General features: G+C 45.5%; 1 protein-coding gene and 1 pseudogene across 2 annotated transcripts in view; one reads left to right on the top strand and one right to left on the bottom strand.

The window, feature by feature from the left end:
* The window catches only part of LOC148508107 (uncharacterized), an 83,591-nt gene that overhangs the window by 40,291 nt on the left and 15,756 nt on the right, over window positions 1-27,544 (top strand). The window lies entirely within an intron of this gene.
* LOC148508108 (uncharacterized) lies at window positions 223-21,724 on the bottom strand (annotated as a pseudogene). Its single transcript, XR_015869620.1, has 7 exons — window positions 21,716-21,724; window positions 15,173-15,331; window positions 10,532-10,723; window positions 9,804-9,882; window positions 9,589-9,686; window positions 4,195-4,591; window positions 223-2,726 (listed from the first exon to the last, which is right to left on the bottom strand). The product of XR_015869620.1 is annotated as an uncharacterized LOC148508108 (transcript).

Raw genomic sequence — 27,544 nt, 5'->3', positions numbered from 1 at the left:
ATATAATAGCATATATATGTTCTTTAATCACTGATATTGTATGTTCTGTATATTGAGGCAATTTTTTTGATACCTGCTTTGTTGATTTTTGTATACGTCTGATGAACAGACATTTTTTGTCTATTTGTATCATATGTATGATTTATCATATATGTAACTGATGACTTTATTTTGTTGGTATTTTTGTACATTTTTATAAATTTGTTTTCCAATAAAAATTACTTGATTAAAAAAAAAAAATCATTGGGTACAGGCAGAGATCTGTGTATACTCGACGTTGGATAGGTCAGGACCTTATCCTTTGTGTGTGCAGCTGGATCTTCATAAAGCCTGAGGGCCCCGCCGATAACTATCCCATGCTGGATTTCCTTTGCTTTACAGTATCATGGGTGAGGGGAAATATTGATCTTCAAGGGTAGCACATTACATTGCTTAACTGCAAATAAAGGGATCTAGAACAATTAGATCAATAATATTACATTTATATTTACAGCAGATTATGCAGTATTTATCTATAAAATACATAGCAAATGCCATTTAAAATAAGACTAAACATCAATATACAGTTATACAAATTTAATAAAAATTGGAAACTACAATTAAAATGAAAATAATATTTTTAATAACGTACAGAAAGTATTGTATTTTATTGTACTACAAAGGAGTGACCTGAGGCGACCAAAATGGCAAAGGTGTGATATTGATGGTAATGTGCGGCCTTGTAGGTGGTATGCGGCCTTGTAGGTGGTACGTAGCCTTGAGGGCCAAGTTGTAGCTTTAGTGGCAAGGTGCAGCCTTGAGGGCCAAGGTGGTATGCAGCCTTGAGGGCCAAGGTGGTATGCAGCATTGAAGGCTGAGAGGACCAGGCTACAAATGGAGGCCGCTAGATGGGTTTGCCACAGGTGCAGTAAGCCCGAAGGCAAAGGTCAGGCTTGAGATGAAAGCCACTTGCTGTGAACTTCCCGAATGCTGGTAACACTGCTCTGGATAACTGAAGCGACTGAACGATTAGATGATCCATGGGAGTCACAGCTATGCAGAAGTCTCACACTATGAAAAGGGATACTGACAGGGAGTACGACTAACAGGAACCGGAATACACATGCTAAGTATACGCTATAACCAGAAAGATGGTACCGAACAGGCAGGCTTTTAAAGATATTGCACCAATAACAAGCAAGGCAGGAGACTAGCTAATGGCCAACAGCTGAGCCAGTGCCTGTCATCCAGTGGACCCAGAAGTATGTGGCTGCCTGGTGTCCTGACCTCCCAGCAGGCGTCATCCCAGTTCGGCATCTATGTTGCCTGGTAACAGAGGAGGCTGTCTGAAGCTGCGGCAGAAGAACACTGCATCCCGGAAAGGGAGTGAGAAGGTAACATGCTGCAATGGTGGCTTTTGGCAGCATCCAAAACACCACCTGATGGCATAGACAGTGAAATCTGTCACTGCCCCTGGGATAGTTCATATTAAAATATTATACATTTGTATTACATCTTTATCAAACCCTATATTCATTATTTATTGTTAAGATTTCCCTAGCGTGTACATTCCTCCTCTTTTTATATTAATGGCACACATACCAATTATCAGTGGATGAATTACTTAAATGTTGACACTGTGTTACTAGAGTGTTGATACAACCCTGTTTTGTTTCAGCTTATAGAAATGCCTTTCTCGAAATCTCATGTCTACGAAAATGTGAGTTCTGTGTAAAATATTTCCCACACTCACGGCATGGAAATTGTTTCGCACCTATGTGATCTCTGATGTGTAACAAGATTTGATTTCCGTGTAAAACATTTCCCACACTCAGAGCATGGAAATGGTTTCTCACCAGTGTGACTTCTCTGATGTGTAATACGATCTGATTTCCGTGTAAAACATTTGCTACACACAGAGCATTCAAATGGCCTCTCACCTGTGTGACTTCTCTGATGTGCAACAAGATCTGATTTCTGTTTAAAACATTTTCCACACTCAGAACATGGAAATGGTTTCTCACCTGTGTGACTTCTCTGATGTGTAACTAGATTTGATTTAACTGTAAAACATTTCCCACACTCAGAGCATGGAAATGGTTTCTCGCCTGTGTGACTTCTTTGATGCTTAACAAGATCTGATTTATCTCTAAAACATTTCCCACACTCAGAACATGGAAATGGTTTTTCACCTGTATGACTTCTCTGATGTATAACTAGATTTGATTTCTGTGTAAAACATTTCCCACACACAGAGCATGGAAATGATTTGTCACCTGTATGACATCTTTGATGTGTAATTAGATTTGGTTTCTGTGTAAAACATTTCCCACACTCAGAGCATAAAAATGGCTTCTCACCTGTGTGACTTCTTTGATGTGTAACAAGAGCTGATTTATCTCTAAAACATTTCCCACACTCAGAGCATGGAAATGGCTTCTCACCTGTATGACTTCTTTCATGTATAACTAGACGTGATTTCTGTTTAAAACATTTCCCACACACAGAACACGGAAATAATTTATCAGGTGTATGAGCTGCACAAGGTCTAACAAAAGCTGAGGTATCAGGAGACCAGTCCTGATAATTATAAAAATCAGATGATATATCTGCACTGTGAGGTACTGAATGTATATTTAGCGTAACATGATTATCTCCTGGAGATTCCTTTGTGATGTTATCTTCTATATTAATATCTGTAGACAAGATGAGATCTTCCTCCAAGTCATTCCTGCATGTGCGTCCATCTGAATAATAATACAGTTATTGTATTTCCAGCAGAGTTCTTTATACAGCGCACACACATTACACAGCACCTTACAGATAATATTTGACCATTCACATAAGTCCCTGCCCAAGTGGCAATCTATATTCCCTCCCATATCTACACACACTCACATTATGGATTATTTGTGTCAAAAGACAATTAACCTACCAGAAGGATTTTTGGGGGAAACACATACAATCTCCAAACAGCACCTTGGCTGGGAATTGAACTCATGAACTCAGTGCTGTGGGGCAGCAATACTAACCATTACACCACCATGTTACTATTATGAAAGGGTTTGGTTGTTTAATTTGCATGTATAAGCTATGACCACATTATTTAATTTACAAATGAACCAACAGCAAATAAGATTCTCTTTGAACAGATAAAATTCCACACCCACATTATCAGCACATGTCATAGACCCAGCCCCAGGGACAGGCAGATGGCACATCACCAATGTATACTCCCCCCAAATGCAGACTTTCCTGGATAACCATCATCACAGCCATCATCCCTAGCCATCATCACAGAGCAGGAAGCCTCATTAGCCAGTGACGTTGGTGAACCACAATACCCATCTAGATCGCTCTCACATATACACGGGAAACTTGTGGGCTAATTAACAACAACTGCGTCTACACTACACAAAGTTCTCCAGGTGGATATATATGTAGCAAAAGCAGCCTCTATATGTTCCTCTGGTCATCCTCAGGGAGAGTAGCCCCACCAGAGTCATGCTACTAAATTATGGTAATGAGTCACTGTATATAACCGCTGAGAGGGAAGGAGAGCGATAGGATAGAGCAACACAGAATGATGGCGGCACAAAGCGAGGGAGGCAGGACAGGGTAGAGAATGGCAGAGGTCACAGAGCGAGGGAGGCATCAGGACAGAAAGGACAGTATAGGGGGAATGGCGCAGGGCATAGAGCAGGAGAGGCAGCAGGACAGGGTAGGTGAAGGCAGCAGGACAGGGTAGGAGAATGGCAAAGGGCACAGACGGGCAACAGCAGAAAGAGGAAAAAAGCAGAAAGACAGAGCAGGGAACAGAAGCAAGTCAGTAGGATAATGTTACATGGGGTTTCATCACACTGACCAGTGATTTAATCATTATAGCTATGTCCCCTTCACTGATGTATGAGATACACCAGAGAGTGTGGGGTGGAGACTGATCAGATCTCTGGGCTGGTAACACACAGTGAAATGATGTGCGGGGGAGAGCAGGAGTCTAATAGGAGCAGAAGAGGGTGTAGAAAGAGATTATTGTACATACTGAATTATTAAAATAGAAGTATATTTTGAATTGGGGAAGCAAAGCCACATAAAATGGTAGTACATACAAACACTCCACATATAAGACACCGCTTAAATTTAAGATGAACACTGTCATCATGGTGTATGGAGAGAATATTTGACGCTCTTTTGTAATTAGTGTTTACTACCCACCTGTGCTGATATCTGTAGGGATTTCCTCCTCCTTACACTGCTGATCACCAATCACATAAGTTTCTTCTCCCTCTGTATCTTCTACCTTTATATTAGTCACATACGTCTCTTCTTCTCCCTCTGTTTCTTCTACCTTTATATTAGTCACATACGTCTCTTCTTCTCCCTCTGTATCTTCTACCTTTAAATTAGTCACATACATCTCTTCTTCTCCCTCTTTATCTTCTACCTTTATATCAGTCACATACGTCTCTTCTTCTCCCTCTATATCTTCTGCCTTATTATCAGTCACATATGTCTCTTCTTCCCCATCTATATCTTCTGACTTTATATCAGTCACATACGTCTCTTCTTCTCCCTCTATATCTTCTGCCTTCATATTAGTCAGATTTTCACTCTAAATAATCCAAAAGATAATGACTGAGATTATCTAGAAGAATATTTGTGTATTAGATGTACACAGGTCATATAATGAAACATTTGATTCTTGTACTTTATGAATCCTTCTCTGCCTCTTAGCAGCTGCCCCAACTAAGTTCTGTCACTGAGGGCTGAGCTCCCTTTGTCACAGAAGTTACCTCTCCCCCAGTAAGGGGTCTATTAATAGCCCTGGTAACTTATGTGCACATTTCTTGTATCCCTGTGTGATTACTTCTGTGATGTGTGGAAGGGGCACAAACTTTCTGAGGTCCCTAGGGAATCACCAATAAATACTCGGTATACTTAGAACACTCTGGGAGAACACACAATAATCGCTCACAGTAAGCCCAATGACTGACATCTCCTCACTTTGCTCCCCACTGGCTGTGGGTGAGGCTGTAGAATACTCTCCTGGGTAATACGATATATAGACAGCACCTTGGGAGAGAAGCTGGGATGGTGATTAGAACCACTTTCTAATTGTATATATTAGAAAAGGTTCCTTTATTCCAATAGTGCCTGTAACTCTCCAGGCAGCTGCCATTAGCCACCGTCAGTGTCATCCTTTTCACAAGGAGGTCCTGAATCGCTCCATTAAAGCACCCAGCGCTAGACTGAGGGCCCATGGGGCCACAAAGGACCTGACAGGCAGGCATATTCTCATCACCACCTGGAGACAACATATAATTCTCCTGTAACCAAATTAGCATGTAAGAAAGCACTTACTGATGATACGTGTACCGTATGTGTATAGAAGGCCAGTCCCTTACTGTAGGCGATAAATGAGAGGAAAAGACATAGGCTAGATGAACCCTCCATGGCCTTGTCCATGCATCTACTAACTCTCTCCCAGGAACATTGTCCTGAGAGAAGATTACTGGTACTTTGGCATTCTGGGTTGTTCCCACATTGTCCACCTGTAGAAGACAGAACCTTTTTGGATGACTTCATGAAGCAATCACCATTCTCCTGGTTATGGCTCAGGCAATTTGAGACATTTCTCTGTACTGGAGACATGGAAAGCTGGAAGAGGCCGTAGATTTTCTTCTGCCCAAGGTATTCGTTTTTCTACTTCCAACATCACAGTTCTGCTTATGGTGTCTCCTTGGCTGTAACATTCCTGGCATCCCAATTTTCTTCTCTATAAATACTCATAAGAACTTTCCCAGCAACTATGGATGAAATTGCTGAACTGCATCCCATACAGCTCTCATTTCTAGTACATTTAACTGGAGTCTCCTTTCTTTCTGTGACCACGTCCTCTGTGTTATCATATTAGTTACATGAGCTGGAATATCTCATCAGTGTTGCCCACGGATCTGAGAGTGACAAACCCAGTGTCCTCAGTCCTGGGTCTTGTCACCAGATTCGAGATTTCCTGGTAGGTGATGACAGGCTGTTTAAGATACCAGAGAGTAACCAATCCCAGCTGGAGGCTGTGCATGTGCCATCTTGCCCAAGGAACTATTCCTATGGCTGAGAACATTCCCAATAATTGCAGCACTCTCCTCACTGGTGACCAGTGATGAACCCGTACATCATGCGCTAAGTGCTGTTGTATGAGACACCTTTCCTATGACAGAGTTACTGTGTACTGTATGGTATTTTTGCTCCCAGACATTGTATTTGCTGCGAGGGAACAAGCTGACTTTCTGTCCTGGCCAAAATCCGTCCATGTTTCTGCAATAAGGCTATCACCTGTATTTTCTTATTCTCCTACAACCAGGATGATGTATAGATGTGGCCACATCTAGGCCCCCATATCTCTTAGCTCTGCACCAGCATTTCCATAAAGGTTCATAGAAAGTTGCCAGGCCAAAGGGAAGCCTGGTGAGCGGGTACTGGTATCCCTGATCCAGCACCTGAGACACTTCCTGTACTAAACTACAACATAAGAGGAAACATCCTGCAGGTCTATGGGTGTGAGGAAATCCTCCTAGCCTATAGCAGAGAGGATGAAATTCACTGTTCCCATTCAAACCAGTCTGACACTGACATAGTTGTTTAGTCTCCTCAGAATGAGGATGGTGCAAAAGGATCCTGATGTTCTCCTATAAGGAAAAGCCTTTGCTCTTCTGTCCTGAAGGAACTGGGATAATTGTGGCTGTTCTTAGTAAAAGGTTGTAGGAGGTTCTGTAGATTATTATTATTACCATTTATTTATATGGCGCCACAAGTGTTCTGCAGCGCCTTACAAAGTACATAAACAAATTGTTGACCAGTGACTTATAGAACAATACAATACGGGACCAGGACATGGATAATATACATTGCTACATTAGTGACCATAACACCCAGATAAGCAACAGAGCATAAGCAACCAAGTGTCAGGTGCCCTAGTGGTGAATAAGAAGTACGTAGATGAAACTAAAGTAGGGAGAAGCCAGGAGGGTAGAGGGTCCTGCTCGTAAGAGCTTACATTCTAAAAGATCATCTAGTTCCGTGAATTCTGAAGGACTCTTGGATTGTATGAAAACAGTTATTTCTGGATTCTGGACACTGTGGGGACTGGAGATGCACTGTGGGAAATGGAGATACACTGGGGGCTGTAGGGACACTGTGGGGAATGGAGATATACTGGGGGCTGAAGTGACACTGTGGGGACTAAATATACACTGAGGAAACTATTTAGTATACATACTTATTATGACCAGAACCCATTAGTCTTTGAGTACGTGTTACGATAAACTGTGTGTGTAAAGTGCAAAAACCTGCCCCCTACAGCTGTTAGATTGGATTGATCATACCAACAGTTATTGCGGGTTTCTACGCTTTGGCCTATTAGTCTTAATTTTAAAAAACCAAAAGGGCTGTCTAGAGGTAGAAGGATTTGCAAACGTGAGGAGAGGATGGAGAAGCCGGGATCATTTCATTAGATTTTTCTCCAGATGAATTCATTATCCAGTTATCCTCAGAATAAAAGGTTTCTTGCAAAAGGCAGATTAGCCAAAACGGTCATTGATTGGGCAACAGCTGCAAAAGAACGTAACCAGGTGAGTCAACTGGCCACTAATGCTGATCTTCATGAGGAAGCTGTGGTGTTTAAAATAGCTTCACACAGATATGGATACATACAAGTCTTTGAGCATTATACTGGTGTTCTCCACATGATCCCATTCCCCAAGGACTAAATCCTCCACCTCCTGATGTTCCCGGTAACCTCTGTTCTTGTGGCTGCAATCCTCAGAGATCTTCCTGCTAATGTGGGTGTTATTAGTGCCGTCATTCCCATAGATTTATGTTACTCAGCAAAGATTCCTCATTATCTAAGCTAAAGATTATCAATCTTTCCTCACTGTTATCAGATCGAGCTATAGAGGAATCTTCTACTAATCAGGGAATGACTCCCTGAGTCCAGGCTTGAGGGAGATGTATCAAAGATTCTTAAGTGTGGTCAAGTAGAAACGTTGCCCAAAGCAACCAATCAGCATTTACCTATGGAGTCTGTAAGCCAAACCTTCAACACCGACTTTTAAGTAAAATCGAGGACTCAGAGTCTAAGGTTTCGGTTACCAACTCCACAGCCCTGTTTGGTACTTGACCCCCTTGTTCTTCTGGCCTCCCTGTGTAACAAAGATCTTCCTTAGTAATAAAAGCTGCTCTCATTCATACAAGTTATTATATAAATTGCCCTGGAGGCTGGTTCCATCCCTTATCCTGGAATCTGCGTGTGCTACTCAGTACTCCTTCATTGTGTGCATGAAAACTTCCATCACAGGCTGCACAGAGCTTATTATGTGGTCACTTGTTTGTCTTCTCCCCCAAAGACTCTGCACGGGCACTGAAGAGAAACACTAATCACTATGTATCAGGGTACAGCATATGCACACCTTCCTAATTTAGGGAATTACTTTGGGCAGGGGACTTCCAAGTGTGTGGGATCAGGCTCCAGCTCCAACTGGCTTCTAGACATGGTTTTTTACACCCTTACAGCAAGAACTGTATCACTGTAGAGAGCTCAAGGTTCCCGGCTTCTTGCATCCTACCCGGTGCTATCAACGTGCCGCAGAGTGTGTGCATCCTCAGACCATCGATCTGTTTAGTTCAGGTGCTTTATGTTACATCACTCACCCGACAGTGATGCACGCGGGTCAGACTGCCCATCCTCAGCTTGTAGAACTAACATTGTGCATTGCCAGGAACAATAAGAGAGATAAGCCTCTATTACCGTCGGGTGTAATGAGAGAGGTAAGCCTCTGTTACAGCCAAAAATGATGAGAGAGGTAAGCCTCTGTTCCTGCGGGAACAGTAAGAGAGGTAAGCTTCTGTTACAGCTGGGAACAATGAGAGAGGTAAGCCTCTGTTCCAGCAGGAACAGTGAGAGAGGTAAGCTTCTGTTACAGCCGGGAATGATGAGAGGTAAGCCTCTGTTCCAGAGGGAACAGTGAGAGAGGTAAGCTTCTGTTACAGCAGGGAACAGTGAGAGAGGTAAGCTTCTGTTACAGCAGGGAACAATGAGAGAGGTAAGACTCTGTTACAGCCAGAAACTATGAGAAAGGTAAGCCTCTGTTACAGCCGGATACAATGAGAGAGGTAAGTCTCTGTTGCAGCCAGGTGTGATGAGAGGTAAGCCTCTGTTACAGACTGAAATGATGAGAGAGTTAAGCCTCTGTTACAGCTGAGAACAATGAGAGAGGAAAGTCTCTGTTGCAGCCAGAAACAAAGAGAAAGGTAAGCATCTGTTGCAGCCGGGAATGATGAGAGAGGTAAGCCTCTGTTACAGCCAGGAACGATGAGAGAGATAAGCCTCTGTTACAGCCTGGAAAGATGAGAGAGGTAAGCCTCTATTACAGCCTGGAAGGATGAGAGAGGTAAGCCTCTGTTTCAGAGCCCACACACACTAACTAACCTAGACAGGAAAAGATACAGGTAATGTGGAGAAGCCTCATTATAGACATAACCCTTTGTGGGGATTACTGATATAGAAAGTCTCTTTGTATATTGCTATTTGAGGAGACCCTAAATCCCACCTACCTGATGCTCCTGTGGGATCCTGTGATTCTCTTCTGTACATTCCTGTAAATAAAGAGGACGGGAACATCTCTCTGGGGTATTTCTGTTACTGGCTCCATCTGTAGAAAACACACAGTGACTGAGAACATTGTATATATGTGATTATCAGGTGATGTGTGTATATAGGGGGCCCCATACCTGCTCTCACTGTACAATAAATGACAGTCTCCTCTTACCCAGTGATGTGAGGGGCCGGAGATTCTCCATCATCATGTCCTTATACAGACCCCTGTGTTTCTCTATATGCTCCCCTTCCTGCATGGAGACATAGACAGTGACATCCTGACAACTTATAGGAACCCGACACACAATGATACAGTCATCACCCAGACACATCCCCTGGTGTTACTGTATAATGTCCCATTCCCAGCAGTCACATCTCCAGTAATCACCCAGACACATCCCCTGGTGTTACTGTATAATGTCCCATTCCCAGCAGTCACATCTCCAGTAATCACCCAGACACATCCCCTGGTGTTACTGTATAATGTCCCATTCCCAGCAGTCACCTCTCAGTCATCACCCAGACACATCCCCTGGTGTTACTGTATAATGTCCCAATCCCAACAGTCACCTCTCCAGTCATCACCCAAACACATCCCCTGGTGTTACTGTATAATGTCCCATTCCCATCAGTCACCTCTCCAGTCATCACCCAAACACATCCCCTGGTGTTACTGTATAATGTCCCATTCCCAGCAGTCACCATTCCAGTCATCACCCAGACACATCCCCTAGTGTTACTGTATAATGTCCCATTCCCAGCAGTCACCTCTCCAGTCATCACCCAGACACATCCCCTGGTGTTACTGTATAATGTCCCATTCCCAGCAGTCACCTCTCCAGTCATCACCCATACACATCCCCTGGTGTTACTGTATAATGTCCCATTCCCAGCAGTCACCTCTCCAGTCAGCAGCTGAATGATCTTGTTGGTGAGTTCCAGAATCTTCTGGTCATTGTCTCTCTCATGTATCAGTGAGTGAGGTGGAGGCACCGTGATGGGGCTCTGGGTCCTGCTCAGTCCTCCTGATCCACGGGCACGGCTGCTGGGTGTCTCACACTTACTGGATGTCTTCTTCACTACTGTGTAAACCTGTATATTGGGGAGACACCAAATATCACTGCATACACTCCCATATCCCCTCACCTCTCCAGTCATGTCAGTGCACAACAGGGGGTGTAACAGCTGTACAGAGGTATCAGTAACATAGGGGAGCGGGAAGGTAACAGAACACATTAATAAAACAGGGATAGGACAGCAGGCAGCCCAGGGCACAAAGAAAGGGATAAGCAATACAGAATCCCATTAGTCACTCTGCACAAATGATGAAATGACAAATGACCGCACCTCAGATGTATGTTACATGTGTCACAAGCCTGCCGGTCATGTGTGTGAAGCGTAGGGTGGGGTGAGACAAGTCCTGGTGGATAATCAGTGACACTCTGAGGATCTGGGGACTGTCACAGCCACTGGCTGTCTCTGAGAGAGTCTCTATTGCTCAGGATAACAAGACATCCTGACAGACAGGCTCAGCTCAGGGAGTGCAGCCCTTTGTTACATGACCTGTCTGTGTCCTTCTCACATATCCTTCCCCAGCTCCTGTTATGTATCATCGGGTATATAGGAGGGTGGTTCAATAAATAAAGTAACAAGACCTCTTATTGCGAAAATGTATTCAACTAGTACATAGACGTATAATCAAAAGTATGGCCTTGGTACCTATTATTTATCCACTTAGACCCCATACTTATCTAATGGAGCATACACATGGTCCGATTTGTCAGATCTGTCAGATGAACGATTTGAACGATTTTTGACTGCATTAAAATTAATGGAATCGTCCAAAACTGACTGCAAACACATCAGATGTCAGATATCGTTATATGACCATCGGGTACGCGCATCGTTCATCTGACAGATTTGTCAGATATGTCAGATTTTCCTTCAGATATGAACGATTGAACGATTTTTGAAATCGTTATCGTTCAGATCTGAAGAAAAATCTGACCGTGTGTATGCACCTTAAGCATTTGTTCCAATGTTACACCAAGGCATCTATTCTGGCCTAGAAGAAATCAGTGTCAAACGCCTGAAGCCAGGACATGTGTCGAATGCTGAACTTCACCATCGGCTGAGAATCGCCTTCCACCCAGGTACTTCCTCAATGGTCAAAAGAGATGGAAATAACTTAGTACCAGGTCAGGGCTGTAGGGAGGATGGTCTAGTACTTACCAATAGCAGCGCCATAAGAACTCATGCATGCGGTTGGTTGAGTGGACGTGCTTGGCTGCTCATCTAGAATGTATGTCCTGCCATTGCCAAAGGCACCAAACCCAAACCTGTTACCATGATGCTATCATCGCACACCTCAATAAGATCTTGGTGAATTTCAGCTGCTGATGTGCCCTTTATACACAGAAATCTGATCACACTATGCACCTTAATGTGTGACCATGTTACCGCCAGCCTCGCGATCTTACAATTGATGTAGGGACAGTAGAACTGATATGAGGCGCAGTCTAATGGGTGTGAGGAGAAGCAGTGAGCTACCTGCTCTGGCCTGGTGAGAAATTAGAATGATATAGAGCACATTACACACGTGAGAGGTTTTGTTACCTTACTTATTGAACAACCCTCATACATACGGAGTTGGGTACAACATCCCGATGGTCAAAATCCAGACGGTCGGAATGCCGGCATCAGAATCCCGACAGTGAAAATGTCGGGATTTTCAGTAAGTATCCTAAGGTTAACCCTAACCCCAACCCACCCTCCCGCAGCCTCTCTCTAACCACCCCCCGCCTAACCCTAACCACCTCCCCTCCCCCCGCAGCCTTACCATAACTCTCCCCTTCGGTACCCTAACCCTCCCCTCCTGCAGCCTGACCCTAACACTCACCGCTTGAAGTTGTCGGCATTTTGACACGTCTGGATCCTGCAGACGGTAATGGGCACATCAGGGTTCTGACTGTAGGGATACAGACTATTTCCCATATAGACATGTTATACCTATAATGTGTTATTTCTTTTTCTGACAACTCATTAGAGTTACTATTACTCTGTATCTGCTGCTATATAATAACAGGACACCACAGGCTGCTACCCTGTATAAATATAATAATAATTGGACACCACAGGCTGCTCCTGCTGTATAATAATAATAACATGACACCACAGGCTGCTCCCCCTCTATAATATAACAGGCCACCACAGGCTGCTCCCACTGTATAAATATAATAATAAGTGGACACTACAGGCTGCTCTCCCTGTATAATAATAATAATAATAGGACACCAATGGCTGCTCCCCCTGTATAATAATATTAACAGGACAACCACAGCCTGCTCTCCCTGTATAATAATAACAGGATACCACAGGCTGATTCTCCTGTATAATAACAATAGGACACCACAGGCTGCTCCCCCTGTATGATAATAATATTAACAGGAAACTAAAGGCTGCTCCCTCTGTATAACAATAACAGGACACCACAGGCTGCTCCCCCTATATAATAATAGTAACAGGACACCACAGGCTGCTCCCGCTGGATAATTATAATTGGCTGCTCCCCCTGTATAATAATAATAATAATAATAATATTTTTATTATCAACAGCAACAACAACACACTACAGGCTGCTCCCTCTGTATAATATTAATAACACAGTGTTCTCCCCAGACTGTTTTCAGCGGGCGCTTCACCCGGCAGAAACAGCCTACCGCCCCGCTGTGGAACGCTGGCCTCTGAAGTGACCAGAGGCTAAAGAAGACTCCGATCGCTTCAGAGGCAAGCGTTCCCAGTGATGCACCCGCGACGTGAGGAGCTTGCCCCGCGTGCATGCTGGATCTAGTTACATCCAGTCAGCGCGAGGCAACGGGAGTGGGATCGTGAGCGGCCAGCAAGTAAAGGTAAGTACTGGGCTGGGACCGGGACCAGGGCCAGGACCAGTCTGGGGGCACTGCATAAGGAACACTATTTAAAACTGGGGGCACTGTAAAAAGGGGGCTGCTAATGGGGGCACTGTATAAAGGGGGCTGCTACTGGGGACACTGTATAGGGGGGCTGCTACTGGGGACGGGAAGTAATCGGGTAGCCGACTGCCTAAATACCAGCAGCCGGCTTCCCGACTGTCATATCCCGGCAAGGGTGAAATGCCGGGCGTCTAGATGTAGACGCCCTCATTTCCCCGACGCCGGGAGACCGGCGCCCGGCATCCCGACCGTAGTGATGCCGGGCGCCACGAGCGGACAGCCGCGGGAGGGAGGGTTAGGTTTAGGGCTCTCGGGGGGGACTTAGGGTTAGGCACCCCCCCGGGAGGGTTAGGCTAGGGGGAGTGAGGGTTAGGTTAGGTTAGTAGATACTTACCTATCCACGATCGGGATTTCCAGCGCTGTCGGGCTTCCGCTGCTTCTAACTCTGCTCTTGTCGGGCTGCCGCTGATGGCTGCGGCCGGCGGTATTTCATACCCATTCCCTGGGGACACTGTGGGGGCTGCTACTGGGGGCACTGTATAAGGGACACTATTTAAGCCTGGGGGCACTGCATAAGGGGCCAGTCTGGGGGCACTACATAGAGGCACTACTTCAGCATGGGGGCACTGCATAGGGGCAAAGCTAAACTACAGGGGGCAATGCATAAAGGGGAAAACTACAGGGGGCACTGTATAAAGGGCACAAATACAGGGGGCACTGCATAATGGGGATAACTACAGGGGGCACTGTATAAAGGGCACAAATATAGGGGGCACTGCATAATGAGCACTTTTGACTGAGAGCCAGCGGGGGAGCAGGCTGAGACCTGTCGGGCTGGATTGGTAAGGGAGATACCCCTTTTCCCGGCACACGCGGCTACTTTTTGATGCCACCCGGCTGGAAAAAATTTCTGGGGAGAATACTGATAACACGACACCACAGGCTGCTCCCCTTGTATAATAATAATATCAAGACACCACAGGCTGCTCCCCACGTCTAATAATAATAACAGGACACCATAGGCTGCTCCCCCTGTATAATAATAATAACAACAACAGGACACCACAGGCTGCTCCCCTTGTATAATAATAATATTAAGACACCACAGGCTGCTCCCCATGTATAATAATAATAATAACAACAACAACAGGAAACCACAGGCTGCTCCCCCTGTATAATAATAATATCAAGACACCATAGGCTGCTCCCCACGTATAATAATAATAATAATAACAGGACACCACAGGCTGCTCCCCCTGTATAAGAATAGTAATAGGATATCACAGGCTGCTCCCCCTGTATAATAATAATAATAGTACTAAAACTACTACTACTAACAGGACACTACATACTGCTCCCTCTGTATAATAACAGGACACTACAGGCTGCTCCTTCTGTACAATAATATTAACAGGACACCATAGGCTGCTCCCCCTGTATAATAATAATATTGTCCCGTTAATATTTTTATACAGAGGGAGCAGCCTGTAGTGTCCTGTTGTGGTTATCAGTGTTCGCAAATACGTGCTATAGCGAGTATTTTACTCACATATGAGGACCGGGGACTCACTTTTGCCAAATAGGTGGGTCCTCGGGGACGCGTCCTGCTGTGGCCAATCCCCTGGCTACCGATCAAACGATTGACGTCTCTCCCTGGCCCGGCCAGGGGAGACTGTAAAAAGCGGAGGTGGAGCCAGCTCAAGTGCACCCTCAGCGTTTTCTCTTGATGCTACAGCTTAATCAGCGGCAGAACGGCCCCGGCAACCAGCGGCAGAATGGCCCCGGAGGAAGGACGTCCCCGGCACCCAGTGGCAGAATGGTCCCGGCAGCAGGACGTCTAGGCGGGAGGATGACCCCGGCACCCGGATGGCAAGACAGCAGGATGTGCCCGACAGCAGGACAGCCTTGGCACCAGGAAGTTGGTAGCTAGGCCCCAGTACATACACAACAGGTGCTATGGCTGGTGGGGGAGCAGAGAATAACTACCTGCGGCTATTGATCAGTGAAGATTGCCTGGAAGGGGTGTAAAGTGAGGGCGGGTGGCACCGAAGTTTTAGAGTTCATGCCACCTGGTGCCTTTATTAAATGTACAACAGTGTAGTAATAACATCAGTGATCGCAACTAATATGGGTGGGGGAGCGCAGCTGCTACTTCTACTACTTCTCTATAATCTACCCTTACCTCCTTCCCAGCCCCAGCACTGCCTGCCCCTAAAATCCTCCTTGCCCCTCCCCCTGTACTACCCCAGCAGTTAATTACCAATACCCCCTCCCTACACCCAGTACTTCCTGTCCTAAACCACTCCTTGCCCCACAGTACTGCCCCAGCTGTCATCTCCCCTTGCTCCCTCCCTACCCCCAGCACTGCCTGCCCCTACTTCTCCATGCCCCTAGTACTGCCCCAGTTGCTATTCACCCTTGTCCTCTCTACCCCAGCTTCTCCCTGCCTTTACCCCAAGCTCTACCCCAACTGCTAGCTGTCCCAAGCACTGTCCCAACTGATACCTGCCCTCACCCACCATAATATGTAATGGGACCCAGAAACAGTGGCGTATGACCCAAATTTTTTAAAGCGAGGGGTCCCCGGGAGTCACAATTTTTTTTCGTTCTGCGCGATCTCTGTGTTGTTATTATTATTACACAGAGGGAGCAGCATGTAGTGTCATTTTATTATTATTATTATACAGAGGGAGCGGCCTGTAGTGTCCTGTTATTATTATTATTATTTGTAGTAGTACTATTATTATTATTAGTAACAACAACAACAACAGGAAACCACAGGCTGCTCCCCTGTATAATAATAATAATAATAACAGGCCACCAAAGGCTGCTCCCCTTGAATAATAATAATAACAACAACAACAACAGGACACCACAGGCTGCTCAACCTGTAAAATATTAATACTAACAAAACACCACAAGCTGCACCCCTTGTAGAATAATAATAACAACAACAGGACACCCCTGTATAATAGTAATTACAGGACACCACAGGCTGCTCCCCCTGTATAATAATAGGACACCACAGCCTGCTCCACCTGTACAATAAAAATAACAGGACACCACAGGCTGCTCCCCCTGTATAATAATAATAACAGGACACCACAGGCTGCTCCCTCTGTATAATAATATTAAGAGGACACCACAGGCTGCTCCCCCTGTATAATAGTAGTAACATGACACCACAGGCTGCTCCCCCTTAATACTAACAGGAAACCACAGGCTGCTCCCCCTGTATAATAATAACAGGACACAACAGGCTGCTCCCCCTGTATATTAATACTAACAGGACAACACAAGCTGCTCCCCCTGTTTAATAATAACAGGACACCACAGGCTGATTCTCCTGTATAATAACAATAGGACACCACAGGCTGCTCCCCTGTATAATAATAGTAACAGGACACCAAAGGCTGCTCCCCCTGTATAATAATAGTAATAAAGGGGCAACACAGGCTGCTCCCCCTGTATAATAATAGTAATAACAGGACACCACAGGCTGCTCCCCCTGTATAATAAAAGTAACAGGACACCACAGGCTGCTCCCCCTGTATAAAAATAGTAACAGGACACCACAGGCTGCTCCCCCTGTATAATATTAGTAATAACATGGCACCACAGGCTGCTCCCCCTGTATAATATCAGTAATAACATGGCACCACAGGCTGCTCCCCCTGTATAATAATAACAGGACGCCACAGGCTGCTCCTCCTGTATAATAATAGTAACAGGACACCAAAGGCTGCTCCCCCTGTATGATATTAGTAATAACAGGACACCACAGGCTGCTCCCACTGTATAATAAGTTATAACAGGACACCACAGGCTGCTCCCACTGTATAATAATAGTTATAACAGGACACCACAGGCTGCTCCACCTATATAATAATAATAATAGGACTCCACAGGCGGTTTCCCCGCTATAAAAATAATGACAGGGCACCACAGGCTGCTTCTCCTGTATAATAATAATAACAGGATGCCACAGGCTGTTCCCCCTGTAAATAATAGTAACAGGACACCACAGGCTGCTCCCCCTGTATAATAATAGTAACAGGCCACCATAGGCTGCTCCCCTGTATAATAATAGTAACAGGACACCATAGGCTGCTCCACCTGTATAATAGAATAGTAACAGGACACCACAGGCTGCTTTATTGTACAATAATAGTAACAGGACACTACAGGCTGCTCCTCCTGTATAATAATAATAACAGGACACTACAGGCTGCTCCCCCTGTATAATAATAGAAATGAAAGGACACCCAGGCTGCTCCAACTGTATAATAATAGTAATAACAGGACACCACAGGCTGCTCCCCCTGTATAATAATAGTAATAACAGGACACCACAGGCTGCTCCCCCTGTACAATAATAGTATATAGCATTACCAGGGATTCTGTAGAAACCGCCGCTAGAACAGGAGCACACGGCAGCCGGTCATGTGACGCAGATGCTGCTTCTGGCGTAAGGGGGAGGAAGTCCGGGCACTAGAGCAGGAACTCTGTTTAGCTACAGCAAGTGTCCCCAGTGTGCAAAAGATAAGGAAGCGGCGGCCATTTTCCGGGGGCCCAAAGCACTTCATGAAGAACGATTGACTAATAATCCCCTTCAGTATTTGTTCCCTGCAAGTGACGTGAGAGTGAGGGCGGAAGTGAAGTTCCACGCCCATAAAGTCGCTCTTTGTATCATTACGAACGAATGCAGATACAGGAAGCAGCAATTGTTTATTTGGCAGGAGGTAATTATATTACTATTCTATAGGCTGAGCAGACTGTTGGTGTCACTTTGATGTAGTACAGATGGAGCTGACTCTGGTGCTGCATTGTCATTGTGCAGGAGGGTTGCACTCAAGTCTCCTGTTTGTATGATACAGGTGGTGCAGACTCTGTTGTTACTATAATTCAGGTGGCGCAAACCAGTTACTATAATACAGGTGGTGCAGACTCTGTTGTTACTATAATTCAGGTGGCGCAAACCAGTTACTATAATACAGGTGGTGCAGACTCTATTGTTACTATAATTCAGGTGGCGCAAACCAGTTACTATAATACAGGTGGTGCAGACTCTATTGTTACTATAATTCAGGTGGCGCAAACCCGTTGTTACTATAATACAGGTAGTACAGACTCCGTTGTTACTATAATACAGGTGGCGCAGACCCCGTTGTTACTATAATACAAGTGGCGCAGACCCCTTTGTTACTATAATGCAGGTGGCGCAGACCCCGTTGTTTCTATAATTCAGGTGGTGCAGACCCCATTGTTACTATAATACAGGTGATGCAGACCCCGTTGTTACTATAATAGGGATCGGTATGATTTATCCAGTAGCGGAAGCCCGGCAGTGAAGATCAGGCAAGTATATTTTCTAACCTAACCCCCCCCCCCTAACCCTCCAAAGCCTAAGTCTCCCGGAGGGGGTGTCTAACTGTAATTCCCCCCCGGGGGTGCCTAACCTTAACCCCCCCTTTCCCTAACCTAACCTCCCGGGGGGTGTCTAACCCTAAGTCCCCCCCGGGAGCCCCTAACTACCCCCCCCTGCGGCTGTCCGTGGCCGGCTTACCTATGATCGGTAAGGCGGGTGTCGGGCCCCCGGCGTAGGCCTAATGACAGGCGTCAGGATTTCGATGCCTTTCTTTAGACACTTGCCGGGATTAGACAGTTAGGAAGCCGGCGGTCGGGATTTCGTCTGTCAACTTCCCCTATAATACAGGTGGCGCAGACCCCATTGTTACTACAGGTAGTGCAGACTTCGTTGTTACTATAATACAGGTGGCACATACCCCGTTGTTACTATTATTCAGGTGGCACAGACTTTGTTGTTGCTATAATACAGGTGTCGTAGACCCCGTTGCTACAATACAGGTGGCGCAGATTCAGTTGTTACTATAATACGGGTGGCGCAGACCCTATTGTTACTATAATACAGGTGAGGCAGACTCTGTTGCAACTGTAATACAGGTGGGGCAGACTATCATTACTAGCGTTGCCGCTAGGCTGTTTTAGCTGCCGGGTCGCGTTGAAACAACCTGTTGGGTGCTGTTTCCCTACTCCCTCTCCCTGGTGGGACACTGCAGCAAAAGATTGGCGCAGACCCCATTGTTACTATAATACAGGTGGCGCAGACCCCGTTGTTACTCTAATACAGGTGGTGCAAATCCCATTGTTACTATAATACAGGTGGCGCAGACCCCGTTGTTACTATAATACAGGTGGCGCAGACCCCGTTGTTACTATAATACAGGTGGCGCAAATCCCATTGTTACTATAATACAGGTGGCGCAGACCCCGTTGTTACTATAATACAGGTGGCGCAGACCCAGTTGTTACTATAATACAGGTGGTGCAAATCCCATTGTTACTATAATACAGGTGGCGCAGACCCCGTTTTTACTATAATACAGGTGGCGCAAACCCCGTTGTTACTATAATACAGGTGGCGCAGACCCCGTTGTTACTATATTACAGGTGGCGCAGAACTTGCTTGCCCGGTAACTGATTGCTCTGATGCCTAGGGATTATAAAATGGGTCAGCGGGATTTGGTAAATATATGGAGTTCTCCTGAACGGCTCAGCTCACTGTGGTGCCCCCTGCCTCTGTACAACTCTCAGTGCACATCCTCATTTGGAGATGCATGACTTAGGGATGGACATCGGAAGCCAACCATCAAATGTTTGAAACTTTCGATGTGACGGTAAGTAACCATCACATCAAAAGAATTCATTGGTAAAACTATTTATATGATATGCACATACGTAAAAATAACTGCAGCTTGGTAGGCAGGGGGTGGGATCGGGGGCGGTGTCTAGAGCAACACCATAATACTGTGTCCTCTCTAATGTGCGGATTCAATCTTTGTATATAAATGAAGGTACATAAGTGAACAAGAAACCAGTGACTTACTGTACAATACAAAGCAGGACAAGGTTTATACACATTGCTGCCTTAGTGATCATAACACTCAAATATGCAACAAGGCATGTTAGGTGCTCTAGTGGGGAGTGAGAAGTAGATGAAAGTATAAGTAAGGAGAAGCACAAGAGGGATGAGGGACCTGCTTGTCAGAGCTTACATTCTAATGGCTGTCCCCGCGTTATGCTGCGGGGACTGTAGGGTACAAGACATAACCAGGATGAATCCATGAAGATTCCCTGATGCAGGCAGCAGCCAAGGAGCCAGGGGAGGCATAGCTATTAGCAATGAAAAAAAACAAGCCACCACCGGAACACCATTGAATGATTACCACCTGATGACAAACAATCAAAAGCCGCCATCGGATGGTAAAAAACACTACCATAAAAACAATGATTGATGGTGAGTAAACATCAGCTTTCAGTGTCCATCCCTAGTGTGACAGGCAGAAATTACAGCCTCCTCGTATGAAGCTGCTGCTCAGGGTGGAGTGGAGCCCGGCATCCCTTCACGGAGCCAGCTCTGCTCCTTGGCACAATCTACATACACGGTGGGGATACATGCACCCTCACCACTACCGTGCCTTCTCTATCACTGCACATTGTGACCTGATCTGTGGGTTGGGTTACCACCTTTTAATTTTATGGACAAAAATAGCACTTTATATTCTATAAAGGCCCCTCGTGCTCTTTTATATGACTTAGAGCCCCCTTGTGCCCCTTTATAAGTCTCAGAGGACAATCAAACCCCTTCATATGCCCCAAAGCCCCCTTATGCCGCTATATGCCAGCAAAGAGGCCACACGTGCCTTTATATACCTCAGAGCACTCACACCCCTTTTTATGCCTATGAACCCACTTGCACCCCTTTATATTGGTGGCCTGCAAGTGTGACTAAGTGATATGCAGCTGACATCGATAAACAGAAAGAGGTGTCAGTATGGAGCTAGAGTATGTTAGCCTGCCATTCTGGGTGCTCAAACAGAGCTAAAGTATGTTTGCCATCTATTCTGGATGCCAGAATGGAGTTTTAAGTGCATTAGCAATACGTTCCTGGTGCTGGATTAGAGTTCTGATACCCTTAACCAACCGTGGCGGAGTGAGCTCTGAATATGTTAGCCCGGTGTTTGGGCTGCCAGATTGGAGGTCTGAGTACATTAGCCAGCAATCCTAGATACCAGAATAGGGCTACAAGTACCTTGGCCATCTCTTCAAGTTGCCCCAAATGGGTCTCCCAGTGCCTCAGACATCCATTCTGGGTCCCGGAATAGGGCTCTAAGTTCCCAAGCCGTGCATTCCAGCTGCTGGAGTAAGTGTTGGAGGAATAGTTCTATCTATTTGAGTTGCCAGAACAGGTGTTAGGTTACTAATTCCATCTCTTCCAGCTCCCGGAATAGGCGTCTCAGTACCATGGGTGTAACTAGAGCTTTGTGGCCCCACAGTAACATTTTGAAGGGGCCCCTGCAAAATACACACACCCAGAGGGAGGGAATCTGCATACAAAGGGTCCACAATAACAAATCATTCTTCACTTTGACCCCAATACATCACAAAGGAAGGCTCAAGCCAACCATGGTTACCCAGTCACTAATAGAGGGGGGCACCCGGTAGTGTCGGTGTAACCCCTTATACACGGATCAGGTCCGCTTCTTAAGGCAAATTGCATCAAGTGGCTTGGCCATGAGAGGACCAGTGGTGTAACCTCCAGCAATGCCTTGTGGTGGTCACTGAGCAGCCCTATGAAGCTAGATCAAATGAACTTCTAAGAAACACTGACCATTACTCTGGCTCTGGAAATGATGGAATTTAGTGGTCACTATTATGTTTTTTTATGTGCAATGTTATAGACTACTGGACAGCATTACTAACTCACAGCACAAAGGGTCATGAATTAAATTACTGAACAAGGCTATGTCTGTGTGGATTTTGTATGTCCTCCCCGTTTTTGCATTGGTTTCTACCATGTGCTCTGGTTTCCTCCCACTCTTCAAAGACATACTGGTAGGTTAGTTGGCTTCTTTCAAAAATTCCCCTAGAATGTGTATGGGCTGTCCATATGGTAGGAAATGTAGATTGTTGGCTCACTGGGTCAGGGACAAATGTGACTAAATATTCCCTCTAAAGCGCTGTGTAATATGTGCGCACTACATACATAACTGGTGAGAAATAGCCTCTAATAATAATATTTATTCCTAGATTTCTGTGCAGTGAGGAGTCAGATCCTTGTTACTAGAAGTCACGGAAGTGAGACGTATCCTGTATAAATCACTGATCACTGAGGATGGACAAGGACAGGAGTCACATGACTGAGAGGATACTAAATCTCTCCCTGGAGATCATCTACCAGCTGACTGGGGAGGTGAGGGGATCTGGGAGTGTCATAGTGACATCACTTATATCTATAGTAATAATACATGGACATGACTAGGGATGTGAGGGGATCTGGGAGTTTCACTGTGACATCACTTATATCTATAGTAATGATACAGGGTCATGGCTGGGAGGTGAGTCTATGTAGTGATGGTGTCTTTGCTAATACAGAGTTACATACTAGTAAAGAAGACATCTGGTGAGTATGAGAAATCCAGCAGCCGTCCCCGTATGTCAGGAGGACTGAGCAGGACCCAGAGCCCCATCACGGTTCCTCCACCTCACTCACTGATACATGAGAGACACAATGACCAGAAGATCCTGGAACTCACCAACAAGATCATTCAGCTGCTGACTGGAGAGGTGACTACTGGGAATTGGACATTATACATTAACACAAGGGGATGTGTCTGGGTGATGACTGTATCATTGTGTATGTCAGGTTTCTATAAGGTGTCAGGGTGTCACTGTCTATTTCTCCATGCAGGAGGAGGAGTATATAGAGGAACACAAGGGACTGTACAAGGACGTGATGTTTGAGAATCACCGGCCCCTCATATCAGTCGGTAAGAGGAAGACTGTCATTTATTGTACAGGGGAGAGCAGGTATGGGGGCCCCCTATTTACACATATCACCTGATAATCACATATATACAATGTACTCAGTCACTGTGTGTCTCCTACAGATGGACCCAGTAACAGAGATACCCCAGAGAGATGTCCCCATCCTCTTTATTCACAAGATTGGTCAGAGGAGAAACACAGGACCCCACAGGTAAATGGGATTTAGGGTCTACCAAATATGCCAAAGTGACTGTTCATTGTGTGATGTATAGAATGTATGTGTTTATGCCCAATTTTTTAAAGAACAATGCTTTTTCTAGCCTTTTTAAATATAGGGCATAAACACGGGGTGAAGCAATGACAACAGACATTATTAAAGTGTTATTTTATTGTTTTGTGGATTATTTAGGTTGACTATCTGACTGATATTAAGGCGGAAGATGCAGATGTAGAAGTAGAGCCGTATCTAACTGTTATAAACATAGAAAATATAGAGGGCGATGAAGAGATGTATGCAACTGATATGAAGGCAGAAGACATATATGGAGAAGAAGCGTATAAGACTGATATAAAGGCAGAAGATATAAAGGGAGAAGAAGAGACGTATGTGACTGATAATAAGGCAGAAGATATAGAGGTAGAAGAAGAGACGTATGTGACTGATAATAAGGCAGAGGATATAGAGGGAGAAGAAGAGACATATGTGAGGGGTGATCAGCAGTTTAAGGAGAAGGAAATCCCTACAGATATCAGCACAGGTGAGTAATGAACACTTATTACAGAAAACAGACAAACATTCTGCTTGCTCAGTCATTTTATCTGGTGGTAACAGGATACAAAACAGACTGACGTCTTGGATAAAAGTAGATGTTTATCAGATCTAATCAAGTCTCATAAAAATAACAGTACCCCCAGGTGAAGGTACTGAGGGTACACACGGCATACAGATGCTCTTATAATTTAAGATATTACACACTCTTCTCTTATGAGATGACTGACAGGGATCTCTTTATACATTTGTTACAGCTGTAAAATCTTACACGTGAATCACTCGGGATGTTTGTACAGTAACCCCTCCCGATTTACGGTGGCCGACTAGCGCTTCTTTTACAGATCGCTGTGTTTATTTTATGGCATGTCTGTTTTGCCCTAAAAAAAAAAATTAGATGTTACACATAATATTGTACTGGTGGAGCTGGATTTAGTTTACAAGTGAAGAGAGCTGGTAACGCGATTGGAGACTGGTGTGGTATATAAGGTTTACATTCATAATGAAGTGAGAATGTCAACCTGGTTTGAATATTGATTTTCATAATGCCGACATACTTAGCATATCGACATGTGGACACTGCTGAAATATCGACATGATAGAATGTTGACTGTCCCTGGTGTTTTAATGATAACTTACCTGCTCCCGGCGGCATATCCAGAGGTGACTTCCGGATGTCGGCAATAATGTGTGGAGCTGTTCCAGTGCAGACATCTGATGGAGCGGTTGTTCGGTAAAAAGTTCTCTCTATCCCTGAAGTGGGAAACTTGGAAGTTATGTTTCCTTTTAGCTCTATCGTCAGCTGAATCTCTTTTGGCTTCTGATCTAGCTAAAAACAAGAGATATGGTAAGAACTTACCTTTGTTATCTCTGTTTCTACGAAGTCCATAGGGTCCACAGGGTTGACCTTGGGGGTATAGGTTGGGAACCAAATCCGGGCACCACGCAGTTAAAGCTTTTAGCTCCCAGGATGCACTTGGGTCCACTCTCCCTATAACCCCACCCCCAAGCCAGAGGCACCTCAGTTTGTAAGTAGCCAAAGGCCGGAGGAGGAGAGAAAAAGAGAGAGAAAACTGGAACACTCGATAACCGGTGACCAGTCACACAGCCCATTTGAAGCCAGGTGCGTCAGGGCGGGCGCCCTGAGGACCCTATGGACTTCGTAGAAACAGAGATAACAAAGGTAAGTTCTTACCATATCTCTTGTTTTCTACTTCAGGGTCCATAGGGGGTCCACAGGGTTGACCTTGGGGATGTCCCAAAGCAGTTCAACCAAGGGAGGGGACGCTCCTGTGCTGAGAGGAGAATCCGCCGCCAAAAAGGAAGCATCCTGAGAGGCAAAGGAAAACAATGCCTAGAACCTTAAAAAGGTGTGGACAGAAGACCACGTGGCCACCTAGCAAGGCACCACAGCGAGCCACCCACGAGGGTTACATGGCCCGAGAAAAAACAAGCAGCAACAACAGAAAGGCCTACCCATGGGTAGGCCCCTGAAGAAGACATACGAGGCCGTCCAGCCAACATATGGCCATAGGCCGGCCATCCTTTCCTGTTAAAACCAGAAATCTCAGACCACCAATAAGGAGTCCGATTTCCATCAGGAACTTGAATGGATCACATAAATCCAAAGAGGCCGGACCACAGTCAATGAGGCCACACCAGCCGAGAGGACTGGGGACTGAATGGCCGCACCATAAGTTCCAGAATAATATGGAACCTAAAAATCACTAAGAAGAAACACAGGGTGAGAGCAACTCACACCCTGACAAGATGCCCTCCAGAAGAGGGAGCCACATGAGAACGCTCCCAATTCCGACACTCACCTGGTTGATATAAACTCCCTGAGAGAAAGAGAGAAAGCCAAAGCAATACACCATGTAATGGCTATCACCACCGGCGGTTCCATTAACTTTCCCCGGAGTTAACGAAGAACCACTACTAACTCCCAAGGAGTCCCTAGGGAGGACAAATGGAGGCATAATCCAGAAAACACTCCAAAGGATGAACTGGATATCAGAGCGGAGCAATTCCATATCTTAATCATACTGACAGTGTAGAGATCTGCACTGTCAGGAAGGCCAGGCCGAGGGTGAAACCCAAACCAGCCGGAAAGAATGCCAGAATATCTGGAAATCCTGGACACCAGAGGATCGTATCGATAGGTATAATACCATAAGAATTATGGCTGCCACAGTTTGTGGTAGGTCCCAGCAAAAGCTGATCCATGTGCTCTAATCATTCCAACGATGACAAAGCCAGGGAAGCCGTAAGACCACTGTAGGGACGCAGTCAAAGACAAACGACCCAGGTCCAAGGCAAACCCCAGGACCCTGAGACAACAGGTGTGGGCAGAGAAGCATCAGGGATGGAGTATCGATGGAGAGACTCCGAAAAACCAAGTACCCCTGACATCTGGGGCAATCAGGAGCCACCAGCAGGAAAGCATCTCTGTCTCGATTGAAACACTTCCCTCGAGGAAGAATGGAGACTGGAGAACACAGGTACACAAATTGGAAGAACCACTTCACCGACAAAGAGTCACTGAAGGTTGCTTCAGAATCCCCAGAGTTGGACTGTAACACCATAGTGTGATAGAGTCAGAAGGCCATGAGTGTCACCTCAGGAGGGCCCCCCCCCTGCTCACCAGGAGATGAAACCTCTCTTGGGGAAGAGACTAGTCCCCGGGATGCACGTCGTGACGGCTGAGGACTCCAGCTTCCCAATGGAGAGCACCTGAAATGAACACTGTCGAGATGGTCGGGAGGAGACCCTCAGACAATGTCCGAATGTATGACATACCTGACATTGCCACCCAAAGAACAGTATTGCTAAAAAGGAAGCCACTGTTCTGACCCTGTCGGACTGAACTTTTTCAGGTTCACCGGGAAACAAGGACTATGCCAGAGGGAAGGCCCAAGACAGGCTAAAGTTCCAACAAGTTAATTGACAGGGTGGAATCGACAGACATCCAACTGCACTGAAATGGATGCAAACCAGACACTGTCCTTAGCAAAGAATACCCTGGACGAGATAGTCATAGTCACCCGAAAAGGGACCGACTTGCCTCCGGGGAGAGCATCATCATTTGAACAGTGATCAGACAGAAAAAACTTGTTCCATCTTGAGATAAGCCAATTATGGAAAGGCCTGGAATGGAACTAAGCCCATTCCACCCTTCCAAAGGCAGACACTGAATAGTGGACCATGCATCCCAGAGTGTAAAGACATATGTCGACTGCGCAGACATCCATGTACTCCTAATGGAAGAGTGGAGATGCCGTCTTACGCCAGAAGAATTCTCAGATTCTGAGAATCCAGCAGGGC

The sequence above is a fragment of the Taudactylus pleione genome, unplaced genomic scaffold (genome assembly GCF_031769625.1).
Source record: "Taudactylus pleione unplaced genomic scaffold, aTauple2 ptg000377l, whole genome shotgun sequence".
Classification (NCBI taxonomy): domain Eukaryota; kingdom Metazoa; phylum Chordata; class Amphibia; order Anura; family Myobatrachidae; genus Taudactylus; species Taudactylus pleione.
This window is presented reverse-complemented; position numbering and strand designations above follow the sequence as displayed.